Source organism: Brienomyrus brachyistius, chromosome 7 (assembly GCF_023856365.1).
Source record: "Brienomyrus brachyistius isolate T26 chromosome 7, BBRACH_0.4, whole genome shotgun sequence".
NCBI lineage: Eukaryota > Metazoa > Chordata > Actinopteri > Osteoglossiformes > Mormyridae > Brienomyrus > Brienomyrus brachyistius.
In genome coordinates, this window is record NC_064539.1 from 24,329,339 (window position 1) to 24,343,227 (window position 13,889).

The 13,889-nt window shown below is 48.3% G+C and overlaps 1 protein-coding gene and 1 long non-coding RNA gene across 2 annotated transcripts in view; one reads left to right on the forward strand and one right to left on the reverse strand.

Annotated features, from left to right (window-relative positions):
• The window catches only part of LOC125745778 (WSC domain-containing protein 2-like), a 46,379-nt gene extending 44,992 nt beyond the window's left edge, over positions 1-1,387 (reverse strand). The window contains exon 1 of the mRNA XM_049018975.1: positions 727-1,387. The gene's annotated coding sequence lies outside the window, so the exon portion shown is untranslated. The remainder of the gene's footprint in view (positions 1-726) is intronic.
• Positions 1,388-2,535: 1,148 nt separating this feature from the next.
• LOC125745790 (uncharacterized) lies at positions 2,536-5,185 on the forward strand. The gene is made up of 2 exons (XR_007398751.1): positions 2,536-3,657; positions 3,801-5,185. It is a non-coding gene; the product is annotated as an uncharacterized LOC125745790 (long non-coding RNA).
• The last annotated feature ends 8,704 nt before the right edge of the window (positions 5,186-13,889 follow it).

Here is a 13,889-nt window from a genome sequence, read left to right on the forward strand (position 1 = left end):
AAAGCAAAGCGGGTAAATTAGCCAATTTAAACTACAAAGAGCAATTGTTATCTACATTATCTACAATTTGCCGATTCAAATGTCAGAGCGCTTGTTAGTAAATATATACAAATAGGCCTAGCTCAATGTATGTGCTGAAATGCATGGGACTATACAAAATAATCACAACTGCTCAAAATTTGGGAAGATCAATGTGCAATCTGAAGATCAATTTGAGGCATGAACTATTCGTTTCCCATATTCACAGTATATGCACTTCGCATCGCATTTGCACCTGACAAAGTTGCCTGAAAAAACATATCTGCCTAAATGTTATATAAGCACGTATGAGTCGTTCGGTCACATGAAAGCTGTCACCTCTTCTCAGGAGTTACCAGAAGATTGGCACCTTTTGTCACACTGCATTGCACAGCGATTCTCAGTTATCGATTATCGGTTATCATATAATCGATTAAGGCATGACGTATTTAAATTCAAGCCGTTCAATAAAGGTGCCACCACCGCTTCGGTATGCTGTCTCAGACGTAGAACTGCTCCATTATCATTTTTAATTCACATGATCGTAACACGTTACACATTACGGCTCCGATCAAATCGTTTCCCAAAGGCTGTTATGTGGGATCGACACTTTCTTAGCGGCTGCTGAATCTTCTTCCCGACACGGGACATCACGCTTTATCGCAGCACTCAATAATGCGCTATGAGTGGTGATTGCCGAACTCCTACCTTTCGCAAGAGTCGAGGGGGCTCCTCCAGGACGGACCGTATCCGTTAAACCTCGGTCCGGCCGCTCCTCCAACCTAGGGAATTTTAACTAATGTCAGCGGCAGCCATCAAACACGGCTAGTGCAATTTCCTCGTGGTTTGCGAACGAGACGCATCACTATTAATTGTCCACATCACATTGCTGCCACAGACTGGCGTTAGGACTTTGCGATCCCCGTGTCCGAGACGCGATGCAGCGCTCTTGCCCGCGCGGAGATCGCCGAATATTTCCACTCGGCACTTTCTTCCAGGTCCGGCTCCGTGGACCAACGGGATACTGCGGAAACCCCGCCGGCTACATCAGCACGGGCCAAACGCGTTCATCAAAAACCCACAGTAGGCGAAATCATTTCAGGAGGGCTGGCAGCTGCGATCTTAGTACGCAGAGGATCTGGTGCGCCCACGATCCGAGGCGGGTCAAATGCAGCTGTCAGCGGTGATGTCGCTGGCCGCGGCGCAAAGCGATCCCTCCCCTGTCACACCGCCTGTCACAGAGCCCCGCGATCAGCACGGAGCGCCTTGACCGCCGAGACGGGGGAAATCGGCGCACGGTCAGCTACACGTTTGCCTACACCGCTGCCTACAGTATTTAAAGAGACAGCGTGGGAATCGGCGGTCCATTAATTATTGGTCCTTATTAATTAAAACACAGAACTATATATAAACATGCAGTTATATATTCCTATTTATCGTTGCATGTTTATATATTATCTCATATGAATGTATGGCCACATATCTGACCATGAATTATTGTGATTACAAGTGTGCCGTTTTATAACAATGCACCCATAAGTGTGTCTGACTTCTGTTGTCTTTCTGTTTGGTGTCTGGTCGCAGTTGCCTGGTGATCTTTCGCGTTTTAAACACCAGAAGTACCGTACAGTATTTCGGCCCGTTGATGTTTCCAGCTTTGTTGCTAAAAAAAATAAATATCGGAACTGTTAGGATGAAGCGTTAGCATCGGTGGCTGGATATGTTACCTACTGCTGGCTTGTTCTCAGTTTTGGGCAGATGCGGAAGAAACATATTCCTGTCATAATATCCGTCAAGTAATAAAACCGGAACATTTCAGTACATCTACCGTATTGCTTATCTATTACAGAGTGAAGCCTGTAGCAGAAACCTGACGGTTAAGGCAGGCTATGCCAAGGACAGGGCACATGCTCACAATCACACATTATGGGCAGTTTAGGGAAGCCAATTCATATAACTGTAAACCTGACCAGGAGAATCAGCAAAATACACACACACACACACACACAAGAGAGGCTCAGCAACCTCAGACAAACCCATGTGTGTATGTAACCGGTGAGAGGCAAACACTCGGCTAAAGTGTCAGGGCAGGGATACAGTCCAGCACTTTGGATTTTACACAGAGGGATTCAACATATAATACAAGGTCAATAATGCAGAGGTACATGTGTTGGAAAGAACAGCCACCTGCTCAGATATCTCTGTGAGGGAATTGTTGTGACCACAGGGAACAGTCCATTGGCCGAAGGTCTCAGCTCATTACAAATATCTCTCACAGGCACATTTCAGTTATGCTTTGCTCACAGAAGGGAGTCACGTTAAGTGAATTGATTTAGCTGCTGAGGGGCCCTTCTCGGGATTTGAAGACTCCACCACTGCACCAGCTGCAGACCTGACTGTGAGCACCACACCGAACGCTTTCCGTGTCACCGGTTGAGTAGGAGGGAGATCTTTTTGAAAAAGACCTTTATTTTCATCCTGGAAGGTTCCCGCCCCCCCTTTCTGACGCCAGCAGGATCCGACAGACAGCGATCGTGCGGAACCTCTGTGTGGCCCAGTGTCTCTGGTTCCCACCCTCCCATCCGGGCCTCTCCGCTGGTTATCTAGCCCCAATCTGCAAGGAACGCTATCGGCCTCCTGACGCCGATGGCAAGTAGGGCCAGCGATAAGGATCCAGGTGCCGGCTCCATCAGCAAAGCCCCCCACCTCCGCCCCCAGAGAGTTTCATCTATCCCTTTAATCATCATTCCGTCTCTCTCTCACGCTGCCAGGACAGGTTTGCGGCGTGGATGCGTCCTGCGTGTTTGTGCCGAGAATGCTGTAGTTCACTTATCTCTCCCGTCTGCTCGCCTGGGCGAAAGCGGTTGCCTGAGCTTTGGGTGTCACCCAAATATCTTTCTATTCAAATGAAGCTCGTGTTTCTTCCTCGTTGCGAATCTGTCTTCGGTAGGGATGGACCCACGTGAGGGATGAGGCAGCCCAGCTACAAAGTGTCAACCACTTCACTTTAGTTGAGATGGCAAACCTCCACGGGATGGGGTGTGTACTTCGGTTTTTGGGTTTAACGAACAGGTGGATGAGCCTGAAGACTTAATGGATTCCAGGAGAGGTTAATGAGATGGGGACAGGTCTACTACCTCATGACCTGCAGTCCCTGGGATGCGCTCCAATGTCATGATGACCCTGTACCTTACGAGCAATTATGTACAGATGGTGTAGGTGACGGTTTGGGTTTTATATGGGTTTTGCTTTGGCGTTTGATGTCCGTTCAAAGTTCTTGGCTTGGCTTATTGTTTTATATTTGTAACCATGGTGGATATGTGTACTTTACATGCTTATTGGCTGTGCTACTGTTGTCTTACTTCATTTTCTTTTTTTTTTGCAGCATCCATAGTAGTGAACAAACCAAGGCTTTCGTTCTGTAGACGCTGCACACATGACAATAAATTGCTTGGATCTTGAATACACGCATCTTCAGCTTCTCAAAAAAACCACGATTCCTAGCTCAGTTACTCTTGCTGCTAAGTTAATAGAGAAAATATCAGATTGCAGGGAAACTGGATACCGGACATGAGGGCACTCGGTGATGTAGCTGGGATGTGCAGATCTCAGTGCCAGGATGCCTGTATCTCTCCTGAGGTGAGGCGGCTTCACTCCTGTTTCCTTCACAGCAGGGATCTCCATGCAGTGCTTCTGTTGCACGGGACGGGTTTTTAATTCTGCGCGGGAGCTCTGCAGTGTGTTTATGTCCCTCACCGAAGTCATTTTGCTTCCTCTCTTAGTCCCGAGGCTGTCGCTTGTTTTATCACCAACGCCGGAAAAAGTCTCTTCACGCGCCGCTGTTCCAGCGACGGCCTCCAGCTTCAGTCACGGACGTTACGGCTTCCCTCTGAAGTCGTTTTCTCTGACTGTCAAGCCCTGCCTTTGGGGCTCTGTGGGTAGTCGCAGCACTGCACTGCTACTGAATCCCGATTCCGAAATGCTGACAGAAAACCGCTTCCAACCGGCCGTGGACGGCCTGCAGCCTTTCCCAGAGCACGAGGCATGGGATCTGTTGAATGGGGGGGGGGGAGGGGTGAGCCCATAACTATAGGCAATATCGAGATGCCGATTTGGCTAATCATGTCTTTGGACTGCAGGAGAAGGCACGTCCTACACTGACAGAACATGCAAGCTGCACGCACCCGCGCAGCAGGAGTGGCATTCGCTGTTCTGCTCACGTCAGTGTAGGAAACACCTTGAAACCTCAGGTTTTGTCAGGCATATCAGCCTCACAACATGTTCCTTCTAAAATAGGCAATGCGGGATAGATTAGATATATGTTCCCTTGTCTCCCTACTGCTTACCCAGCATGTGTCAAAACAACAAACATGCGTGCGTGTGTGTGTGTGTGTGTGCGTGTATACCTATCCTTACGGGGGCACAATGTCCCCATAACGTGATAAATATCTGTTTTTTTCCCTTATGGGCACTGGTTTCCTGGTCCCCATAAGGGAAAACTATAAAAATCAGTGACTGCTATGAAAAAACCCTTGTATTTTGCTTGGTTACTTATGGTTATGATTAGGGCAGGGTGGGGGTTAAGGTTGTCATAGTTAGCGTTAGAATTTTTCCCATACAAGTGAATGAGCGGACCCCATAAGGATAGGTATACCCTACATGTGCGTGTGTGTGTGTGTGCGTGCAATTATTATTATTATTATTATTATTATTAACATCCATCCATCCATTTTCCAAACCGCTTATCCTACTGGGTTGCGGGGGGTCCGGAGCCTATCCTGGAAGCAACGGGCACGAGGCAGGAAACAACCCAGGATGGGGGGCCAGCCCATTGCAGGGCACACTCACACACCATTCACTCACACATGCACACCTATGGGCAATTTAGCAACTCCAATTAGCCACAGCATGTTTTTGGACTATGGGGGGAAACCGGAGTACCCGGAGGAAACCCCACGACGACATGGGGAGAACATGCAAACTCCACACACATGTGACCCAGGCGGAGATCATTATTTGGCAATTATTACGTTATGGGGAGCACATTTCCCCACAACGTGATAAAAATCTGTAACCTTTTACATTATGAGAATTTCAGTTCCCACAAGGATAATCTCAATTTTATAAAAATCTGAGAATGCAATTAAAAAACTAAAAAATGTCAAAAGTCCTGTATTTTGTTTGGTTACTTGTGATTAAGGTTAGAGCTGGGTAGGGTTAAGGTTGTCACACTTGGGATTAGAGTTTTCCCCATAGAAATGAATGGAGAGTCCCTATAAAGATATGAAAATTTGGACTGTGTGTGTCTGTGTGTGTGGGGGGGGGGGTGCATGAGTGCATACATGCATCCCAAACTCTCCTTAAAATGTAACTTCAGTCGGACATATTCCTGACAAATACGTGTTGTGTCACATGACCATCTCATGTAACCATCCCAAACAAAATGACTAGTGAAGGGAAAAAAACAATGACTCAGTGAGGAACATTGTCTGGTCTGCAGCGTCTCTGCAAATGATGCATGAGGAAATGTGCTGTAATGATGAGTGAGGGCTGGCTTTCCATGTCAGGACTTTTTTTGCGCTGGTTAATGGGAACCTGATCTGAAAAGTTCCACTTCAGCCACTGGAGTGTTTGCCCATTTGAACCCATTGCATTACAGATAGGTGGTGAGTCACTACAGTGAGTCGTTACAGTGAGTCATGGCCAACCACCTCCCCAGTTTCCAGCATCATGTGGGTCCCTTATACACGCCCAATGCTACCTTATGACTAAGGATCCTGTCATTGTGTGCAGCAGGGGGTGCAAGAGGTAGGCGTTCCCACGGATAATATTAGGTGCATCGTGTATTCTGCTGAAATCGTCCTGTGTTCTAGCCGCACTGCCAGTGTCCACCCGCATTATCGCGTTCGGATTATTTTTGCCTTATATTAAAGCCTCACTGCATTATGGGGGTGAGTTTTGCAAACAGACGATGGGTTTTACAGGAAAGATAGAGCGATGCTGGGACAGGGGCAGGCGCAAGCGTACGTTCTGAGTGATGTTTTCATTTTCGCCTCGCACAGCGTTCGCCTAATGAAAACATTTCATCATGGCTCCAGCGGTTGGCGTCCTGCAGAGGGGCAGCCGACTGGCAGGGGTGGGGGGGTGTTATCTACATAAGAAAATGCGAGGTGCGATCTTCTAATGCAGTGCTTTCCACCCCAGTCCTTGGAGACCTGTAGTCAGTTCACGATTTTGCTCCCTCCTAGCTCCCTGCCAGACAGTCCACATTTTTGCTCCCTCCTAGCTCCCTGCCAGACAGTCCACAAATTTGCTCCCTCCAAACTCCCTGCCAGACAGTCCAGATTTTTACTCTCTTCCAGCTCCCAGGGATCAAAAACATGGACTGTCTGTGGGTCCCCGAGGACCAAATTGGGAAACGCTGATCTAATGAATTCCCCACAGTTCCTTCTGGGGTGGGACCAGCGGTTAAACAAACATAGGAAGCTCTCGAGTCCAAACGGGCCAGGCTAACTTATGATGCAGTTCTCTAATGAGTTTAAGCCCATTTTGAATACGAGCTGGGATTATCCTGCTGGATCTTAGCAACACCAGCATTCATCATTAGCAGTGAGAAAGAAATTCCCTTTAGGGATGAACTCGCCTCTTAGAACCCTTGGAAATGATGCAAAAGCAGAGGGCCGAACTGGCTGAGATGGCAGCTCCCCTTCAGGTGCCCTGTCTGCGTCGCAGCTCGCAGGTGGGGGGAGGGGAACTGAGGTGGAACATTCATTTAATAAAGTTGTGGAATCCAGACTTCAGGTACCGAGCTAAAGAAGTTAAACGAGCTAAACAGGTCACAGGCAAGTTCATCAAACGTGGATGAGTTCGCATATCCAGTCAATCCTCTGGGACCATGGAGTTCCACTGGCAGCCAGACAACTGCATCCCAAAAAAATGCATCATTTATGCATCAGATTTCAAGGGTAATAATCTCTCCATTGTTTCCCTACAGAATTTTTGAATCGAGCTACAGTCGAGTTTAAAAAAACCACAAAAGGACCTTTTTGTTTATTATAATGACAGTTCCTGCTAATGGAACCAGAATAAGGAGCTCTCTCCCTGGTAACTGTACATTAAGTGCTTAAAGGCAAAAGCCGCCACATCAGTCTTCCTCACAACATAATGGTCAGCCTGTCGATCTGTAACTTTTAAAGATCCGCTGCAAAAGGAGAAGTGAAAGCAGGACTGTCAACCCCCCTGGACTCCATCACACGTTCTGCTGGACGATGAATGTTAATGATCTCACTGGCTCACATCCTGCACCTCAAAGTCAAACAAGCTGCTGGAATGCACTTCCTTGGGTTTATGCATTGAGGAGTGAAGAGGTGAACCCATTATCATACCAACGTGACAATACTTCTTTGTGGAATTAGTAGCTGGTCATGTACAAGGAGCTGTTTCGGGATTGTTATCAGGCAGTCTGGGGAATGGCTGAGAAACGAGAAGAGGACAACCAATGGGAAGCGTCGATGGACCCAGAATGATTTGTCCATAGCTGACACGTAATTTTAGAATCTGTAGTTGCCAGCGGAAGTCCTGAGAAGGTCATGATTTCGAGCGCGACTCGTCTGCTTGTAGAGTGGACCACAAAACCTCAAGCATAAACAAAACAGGTAGCTGGTTTTTGAGCTATTTCCAGAGTGCCGTGTGAAAAGCTCAACAGGAAAACAACGCAGACGAATGAGTGACCCAGTTCTCAGAGGGGCTGGGAGCTGCACATCTCCACAAGAATGTCATTCTTCAGGGGCACACATGGAGAGGGAGAGAGAACCCAGGGTAGGCTGACAGATGTGCACGCGGGAGGAAGACACTTTTCAACTTAAAATGGCTCAGCTGAAGTATCATGGACAGTTACAGTATATTTGTCGACCTTGGCAGTAATGTCAATAAGGCATTTATAAGGGAGGGTCACTGGATTCAGTGTGGGAGAGCGGGAAATGGGTGGAGAATCAGGGAAAATTTGTAGGGTGAATTTACTCCTTCTAGGTGCTGTAATTTCAGTCATTACTAGCGGATGCTAGCATGAGAGCTAACAAAGGGTGATTTGGCTACCAGTGAACATTCACTCTCCGGCTTCCTGGACAGATTTTCAGTTCCGTCCACCTTCTTGACCTTCTTCTCCATGACCCCATGTCCTTCAGGAAGTGAGTCATCATGTGACCGCAGATCATCTCCCTCACTGTATAGTAGCCCAAGACTGACCTGCTTGTGATTTACTGGTAAAAAGGCACCTGCGCGATGCCCAGGGTGCACAATCACTCCCAGGAAGCTGTTAGAAATGCCCGGCGCGTCACGTGGCAGCATCGCCGCATCAAGCTTGCCTCGTCTTAATTCATAAAGCGAGCAGATCTCTCTGCATGACAGTGATGCATGTTGAGGCATTAGCCACTTAATGTGTGTTCCTCGATGCGTGAAGTTCTTCTGAGGGGAGAACAACACGCAACGGCGGCCTAACGGCGGAGTCGGGGAACCGGCTCAATTTTTTTAAAGAGATAAATGCATTTCCTGATTTTGCACAGCAGTGTCTGCTGGACTTGCCCCTCCGGTTAAGTGGACAAAGCCGATTCAGGTGGCCTTTTTAGCTTTGAACCACATGGCAGCATGACGTGGGGGTACCAGTCCGATACACGAGCACTGGCTAGCTGCCCACGCAGGAAGCCGTCACATCCTTAAACTTGTGACCTTTCAGTGAAATTTCTCCAGCGACCTCAAAAGACACTGCTCAGTTAATGCTGTGTCTCCAAAGTAGGCGGTCCCCTCACTGATCTGCCGACGAGGGGATGCTGGGTAGGCGAGACTGATTTTCCCAAGTCTGCTGAGCTATTTCCAGCCCCGCGGCCGGACCTCTGACAGTCACTCATGTCATTATGCTAATCGCCGGTTCTCCCCCTCAGATCGCTGGTGGATCCGGCATCATACCGAGAGCGTCAATCAATCACTGAGGGTCCCGTCGGCGCCGTGCCCGTCTTCCGCGGGTACCCTGCGTCTGGGGTGCCGCGAGGAGTCTCGCCCGCGGAGTCCGGTATGCTGAGCAGCGCCAGTTCTGTGTTATCAGGACTTGCATTGTTTTAATTACAGTATGAGGCTAAACCTTGGGGATAAATTGAACACTGTGCTCCACACACACACACACACACACACACACAAAGGTTTGTAATTATATCTTTGTGGGGACTCTCCATTCATTTCTATGGTGAAAACTTATCCCAACATGGCAACCTTAACCCCTACCCAGTCCTGACCTTAACCATAAGTAACCACAGAAAATACGAGACTTCTGGCGTTTTCTGGTTTTTTGATTGCATTCACAGATCTTTGTGGGGACCTGAAAAATGGTCCCAGGAACGTCAAAATAACAGCTTTTTATTACAGTGTGGGGAACAATCGGCCTGCTCCAGTGACAGTGTTTCAGGAAAGGTTCTAGAACCCAGAATTTCCGTGGCCCTAAGGTTTCACTGCAGTTGGCCACATTTTACATGACCCTGCTCTTGTCCCCATTTCCCCCCAGGAGGACCCCTGGGGAGACAGCTGAGCAGAACGGCGCCCCCCGGTGCCCAGGGCATCAAACAGAAAGGCAAATAAACCAAGCGAAACGGGGGCAGAAATGTGTGCCGCTTCTGTCTAAATATATATAAAATGCTCCCCTGGGGGGGGGCATGTCATTATTTGCTCAGCCGCATGTTGTGAGGATTTACCCTGAGCTGAACTCTGTCTAGGCTGATGTAACTCATCCAAATTCATCAAGCTATTGGCGACCAATCATTTGTGTCCATGTCCCCAGGTTGGGGGGGGAGGGGGTCTAGGCTCATTGAAGTGACCTCACTGTACTCCACTGGCCATTAGCCACTGTACTCCACTGGCCATTAGCCACTGTACTCCACTGGCCATCACTGACACATGGAGAATCCCGGCTACAGCCAGCATGTAGGATTCTCACACAGCGTTGCGAGGTCTTGTCTCCCTATCTTACTGCATAGGACTGAAGTATTAGGCTCCTACACACATTGATGCACCCCTGCAGGCATGGGGGGGTGGGGGGGGGCGCAGGAAATCATAGTAAAGGCGTTAATTAATCTCAGACGTAAGGACCCTAACCCGCCCACCCGCTGCCAATCAGTGCCCTCCAAGTCATCCTCATATCTTAGTGATCCTGAGATAGCTGTACACAGCAACCTCCCACATCACTTCCACCCCCACTGCCTTGCTGCAGAAGGCCTGTGGCATCCCAAGCCCAAGAAACGTATCAGGTTTGTGCAAAAACTCCTAAATAACATTATTGCTCAATCTATCCATTGATTGATCATCCGCAAAGACATGGACCCTATCCCTGGGATGCTTGGCCATCTTAGGGCACAGGGCAGGGGACACCCAGGATAGGATGTCCGGCCATCTCAAGGCACAGGACAGGGGACACCCAGGACAGGATGTCCGGCCATCTCAAGGCACAGGACAGGGGACACCCAGGATAGGATGTCCGGCCATCTCAAGGCACAGGACAGGGGACACCCAGGATAGGATGTCCGGCCATCTCAAGGCACAGGACAGGGGACACCCAGGATAGGATGCCTGGCCATCTCAAGGCACAGGACAGGGGACACCCAGGACAGGATGTCCGGCCATCTCAAGGCACAGGACAGGGGACACCCAGGACAGGATGTCCGGCCATCTCAAGGCACAGGACAGGGGACACCCAGGATAGGATGTCCGGCCATCACAAGGCACAGGACAGGGGACACCCAGGACAGGATGTCCGGCCATCTCAAGGCACAGGACAGGGGACACCCAGGATAGGATGTCCGGCCATCTCAAGGCACAGGACAGGGGACACCCAGGACAGGATGTCCAGCCATTTCAAGGCACAGGGCAGGGGACACCCAGGACAGGATGCCTGGCCATCTTAGGGCACAGTTCTACAGTTCCTAACTGTATTTGTGCTTCTAAAAACATCTTATACCGAATCATAAGAACTCTATGATCTGGTCTGCGTCTGAAATGTACCAGACAGGGAACATAAATATAGCAATTTTTCTTTTTCCTATATTTTTACGCTATGCAAGTTTATTTACATGACAGTATCTGGTACGCAAACCAATGAATTAATGAAATAAAAATAGGCAGAAGGTTAGGGCTGCTGGGTATTTTCACATCACCGCAGCTTCAAATTCACCCAACGTCTGACCTCATCCGGCTGCCTAACCCTTGCTTATAAGAGCCTGGTGTTTTTAAGAAGCACAGCCTGGTAATTTTCTGCCTGTAATTGACAGGCAGTGAGTCTTTGCTGTGGGATTTAATGCCCTGGCGTCCGCTGACTCTGGGTGCCACGGTTACAGGCCCACGGACGCTGGGATCCCGAGGCCCCAAGGCTGTAAAAACCGACAGCGCATCCTTTCTCCTGCACTGAGTTTCCCATGGAGTTTCACCTCATCTTGGCTCCTCTTTAAAGAGACGAAACCACCCAAAGTTCATGTCAGCAGATCATTTAGTCAGAAGTTTTTGCCCAACTATTATTATTTATTCCAGAAGTGGAATACATTTTAAATGAACATAGTTTTACCGTATACGCTGATGTTTCATATCCAATCCAAGCATCTCCTTCCTGTGCTGAGTTTATTTCTGTCCTGTGCTTACACTTCTGCACTATATGGCCAAAAGTATGTGGACACCCCCATTACGTAGAGGAATTGACAGATGGTAATCCTCTCCCTTTGCTGACACACATGAAAAATTATGCAAATAGCCATGCGATCTCCTGCAACAAATACCGAGAGCAGAAACGGTGGTCATGTGGAGGAAGTTAGTAGCTTTCAATCTGGCATAAGCGGAGGACGCCAACCTTACAACAAGTCAGTTTGAGCTGCCGAAGTGAAGTGACCTTTTGAAGGTCAAAATGTGTGGGAGCAAGTTCAGCTGTGATGTGGGAGCCACACAAACTCACAGAAAGGGAGCTGATCACCCAACATCGGTACCCAACCCGAATGGCAGCCCATCTCACTAGCCAAAGGGTGGACCAACTTCATATTAAACCCCTTGGTTTCAGTGTAAGAGGGCAAATGAAGTAGTGTCAACTCATTTTTGGCCATCTGGTGTATGATTATGTAGGAGCTCTGCTGCTTTGGGGCCATTGTGAAGGTCTTCATCGGCATGGCGACTGCCGACGGTCTTGGGACATCAAAAATGTACGAAAAGCATGTGACATAAAGGCAGAGGGAGGCGGCGTGTGGCTAATGTGCTGCTTGCAGAGTCAAAAACGTCTAAAAACTTCTCATTGTGGAACATTCGCGACGACAGCACTCAAGGCATGTAAAACCTTAACCTCGACCAATGACCTTTCCAGGTCCTTAACCATTTTGGCACTTCCTGTCTAGATATCAATCAATGTATCAAACACATTTAACTCTAACATCAAATGAGGCTTAGATGAAAGCAGTCTTATGTTACAGATATGGATGTTTTTCAACTCCGTCACTGATTCACTTAAAGAAGGTTCTCAAGAAGGTTTCTCCTCCTATTGGGCTAAGAGATCACTGTGGGCACACCAGAGCAAGCTGAGGTGCAGACAGATTCCTGGAAACACACATGCGGACATTGGCTCTAATCCCCCACAGTGCAGTGATCACAGGGGCAGCAATTTCCAGCGCATTAAATGCTCCTGGTGTCTTTAAGGTAAATTAACTCCGCGGCTTTACGCCAATGTGGCACCGTTCGCTTCAGCGACTGTGTTCACTTACAGTGATAAGAATCAGCATGAAAACAAAACAAGAACCAGTCCTCTAAATGGTCAGCTAATTCTGACTGCTGGTATTATTTGCAGTGGAGAATCGCCATGGCGATGTAACCTTTCATTCCAGCAACACAAAGTTAGGGGTTAATAAATGTTATTAGGACACAGAGCACAGGTCAGTGAATTGTATTAAGGGAGTGAAGGAACTAGAAGTGAAGGAGATATAACACTTTATTTTTAACCAACTTCAAGCCGTCTACCATTGGTTCTTGGTCAAGAACATCCTATACGGGCAAGAGAACTGAGGTGAGCCTCTTGCTTAAGTCTCACGCCTTCTACACTCCCCACACAGGCCACGTCTCCCGGCCTTCTGGAACCAAGGGACACCCTCTTCAGATTTCAACGGCAGTTCTGTGGAATCAATTTGATGGGTTCCGATTAGTGGGGTGACATTTTCATTGTACGTAAACGGGTAGCAGAAGTTGACAGGCTGTCTATCTTTTATGCTTTTTTCTTCCACGTCCTGATCTCCGACAGACAATGATTTCCACCTGTCAGACGTCTCTTGTTCCTTTTAAGAGCTGATGGTAGAACACGATGTCAAGGGTTCGTTACGGCATCTGCTGAGTCCACAGCACTGAAGCTTGTTACTTGGAATTTAACGGAGCATTGCTCTTGAATTAAATAACAGGCGACTCAACCCCTTTATCAACAGAAGAGCGACGCGTCTGAACTTCAATAAGCCGGTTCTAACTAAAGCCAGCATTTTTGGTCTGGGGGGTGGGGGGGGGGGGGGGGGCGGGGAAGCATAAATAAAAGAGACACTGGGATTCCTGTTCTCCCGCTGACCCGGGGAGAAACAGCCTCAGAAGAGCAGCTTTAAATAAAGGCCCCCACGCAAAGGGAAGAGACGGCTTGATTTTTGCTTACGAGCCAGGAGAGGTCAGTGCACTGGGTGGGGGGCCTAGTTTGGCTAGTTCGTTGCAAGATGGAGATCAGAGGCATGTGACCTGGGGGTTGGAGAACTGAATGGGGAGTTTACTTGAGGACGTGGTAAAGATGAATTTAACAAAACTTCAGTGATTAATGAAACCAAAAGATACACTGT